Raw genomic sequence first — 3,107 nt, 5'->3', positions numbered from 1 at the left:
TTCAAACGGTGATTTCTCCGCCGTCCGACCTCCGTTTTGCTCACCGTCGGTCCCGTTGGATTGCTCTCCTCACGATCTACAAATCTGCAAAATTTCACAGCAAACGGCCACCGTCGGAAATTACTGTTCCGGCGACGGTTGCCGGTGACGTGGCGGCCCGCCGGAAATTACTGTTCCGGCGAGTACCCGAAAATTCCGGCCAGCTCCAGTCCGCAGTGTTCGACCTCCTGAACCCAAATCCGACTTCCGTTTCCACCAATTCGCGACGGTTTGGGAGAATTGCAGAGCCGAAACCCGAAAAGCTTCCCGATAAAATTCCGACCCCGTCGGGTACGATCATCGGAAATTAAGGCCGGATCTGTGATTAGCATCACTCGAGCTTCGATTCGGTATATAATTCGTAAATTTTAGTTATCGTTTGTGTTTTGACCCCCCGGGTACCGGGTATTATTTACCCGAATAAAATATTAATTTATTTGACTGTCTGTGAATTTTGTTCTAGGAGCACCGGTGAGTCGTAGAATTGATCCCGTAGTGGATCATGGGTTAATTGCGTGCTCCAGGTGAGTGACCCACCTTCAAATTAATTTGGGGAATTTAATTGATGAATATATTATGTGTGAATTAAATATTTGGAATTTAATTTCTATGTGCCAAATATTTATTGGATTTCTTGTAGAATTATTTATGAATTTATTGGATTTAAGAAAATGTGCATTTTATAAAAGTATGCCATGTGAAATTATTTTATGGATTTGAGGATTTTGAAATTGGTGTGGTTTTAATGGTAAATTGGGTACGATTTGATTTTCAAATATTTCAAGGAAAATATTTGGTTATGTTGGTGATTTCAATTTTTATGAAATATGCCCATAAAATATTATGGGATTTGATTATGATATTTCGAGAAATTATTTATGCTTGGAAAAAATGTGGATATTTGAATTGATGGATTTGGAAGTTGGTGGATTTGAAAATCATGGGATTTATGGTATTAATTATAAGGAAATTGTGGAGAATTTCCCGGTTCAAGCGGATGGATTATGCCCGCTATGTTTATGAAAAATGTGAAATTTGTTTTATAATTTAAATTGTGGATTTTATGATTTTTAGATGCACCGTGCACGTACTGGTGTTCTGATTATGTGATATGGTATATGTGATATGGTTAGTGTGCACACGGTTGTGATTAGCGCGCAGGTGGGTGTGAGTAGCGCGCGGTTGATATTATGAGGGTGTCCTGTGGATGCCATCAGAGAGGGCGGCCATCCCCCTTTGGCCGGGACACCAGGTTAGCAGCGGCGCAGTGGGACGCCACGCGACCGTATGCCGGTTTCTTTCTATAACCTCCTGTCTGGCGGTACCTTGGGACGCTGGGTACTGTTGGCGCCACTGGTATATAGTGGGTGCATCAAATGATTTTCAGAACTGTGTTTTAAAAATAAAATGTTTGGAAACTGTATTGGAAAAATAAAATTAATTATTACTGCTTCCGATATTTAATTATTTGATGTCTTGGTTTTCGGGGAATATGAATAAGGGTTTTGTGACAATGTTTTAAAAAGGGGAACCTTTCCAACTGAGAGAATTGTAAGGGTTTTGAGAGAAATTATTATTTTCCAAATAATTATTATTGATATACCTATTACCGTGGTATTATATTGTATAGTAGTAGGGTCGCTCACTGAGATGATTAGCATCTCACACTCTTAAATTCCGTTCCTCTAGGTACCAGGTTGTCGGCGTTCACTCGGAGCGGACTTGATCTTCCTCGCTGTTTTAGTTCGTACTGTACCCTGTTTTTCTTTTATTGCAGTTGTAATATTTCTTTCATTCTTGTTGTATTTATTATGCACTGGATTACTGTATTTATTTTGAAGTGCTGCAATTTGTGGAATCAATTTGTAGTATTATGGGAGGAATAAGGGGATATTTTTAGAAGTGTGTTTTCAGTGCAGGTAGTTGTGGTAAGTAAATCCCTTAGGGGAGGCTCTGTCGGATTTTCCGTTGGAGAGTTCAGTAGGGTTTCCCTGGGATCAGGGCTGTCTAGGGTTCCGGGGAAGGAATTCTGGACGGGTCCTGACATCTTGTACCATTGCCTGGGAGACTGTTTCAGGCCATAAAGGGACTTTTTCAACAGACACACATAGTCCCTTTACTAGGAACTACAAAGCCCTCTGGTTGTTGCATGTAGATGTCCTCCTTAAGTTTTTCATGTAAAAATGTTCTTTTCACATCTAATTGCTCAAGTTTAACATCATACAAAGTCATAATACCAAGCAAAGCTTTAATTGAACTGTGCTTTACAACTGGTGAACACACATTCATGAAGTCAACACCTAAAACCTTACTATAACCCTTCGCAACTAGTCTTGCCTTATATCTAGCTTTTTCAACTCTAGGTATCCGTTCCTTTCTTTTGAACACCCATATGCAACTAACAACTTTCTTATCCTTAGGCAATCTCATCAGTTCCCATGTGCCATTCTTATAAAGAGACTCTATCTCCTCCTGCATAGCAATCATCCATCTGCTAGAATCATCACACCTAACTGCCTCTGAATAAGTAGAAGGTTCTTCACTTGAATCAAATCTCTCTGCTACATTTAGGGCATATGCAACCAAATTAGCCTTAACATACCACTGTGGAGGTCTAATATCTCTTTTAGGCTTGTCTTTAGCGATCAAATATTGTGGTGTTGGAGCTGGTGGTGTAGAGACAGCACCACCATGTGCCTCTAAACTAGACTGAGGTGAAAACTCTGATGTAGATCCTGACCCAAGCTGAAACTCCACCTGTGTATTTGATTTCTGCTAACTTGTATCATAAGGGTCACTACTAGTTAATGTAAATCTCGCAACATAGCATTTTCATCAAAAACAACATCTTTGCTAATCACGATCTTACTAGTTTCAGGACACCATAATTTATATCCCTTAACACCAGACTTATACCCAGAAAAACACACTTAACAGATCTGGGTTCCAATTTTCCATTATCAACATAAGCATATGTGGGACATCCAAAAATCTTCAAATCAAAGTAATTAGTAGGAGTACCAAACTATACCTCTAAAGGAGTCCTTTTGTCAATAGCAGTTGAAGGA

Source organism: Ziziphus jujuba, chromosome 12 (assembly GCF_031755915.1).
Source record: "Ziziphus jujuba cultivar Dongzao chromosome 12, ASM3175591v1".
In the NCBI taxonomy this organism is placed as follows: domain Eukaryota; kingdom Viridiplantae; phylum Streptophyta; class Magnoliopsida; order Rosales; family Rhamnaceae; genus Ziziphus; species Ziziphus jujuba.
Note: the sequence above shows the minus strand (reverse complement) of the source record.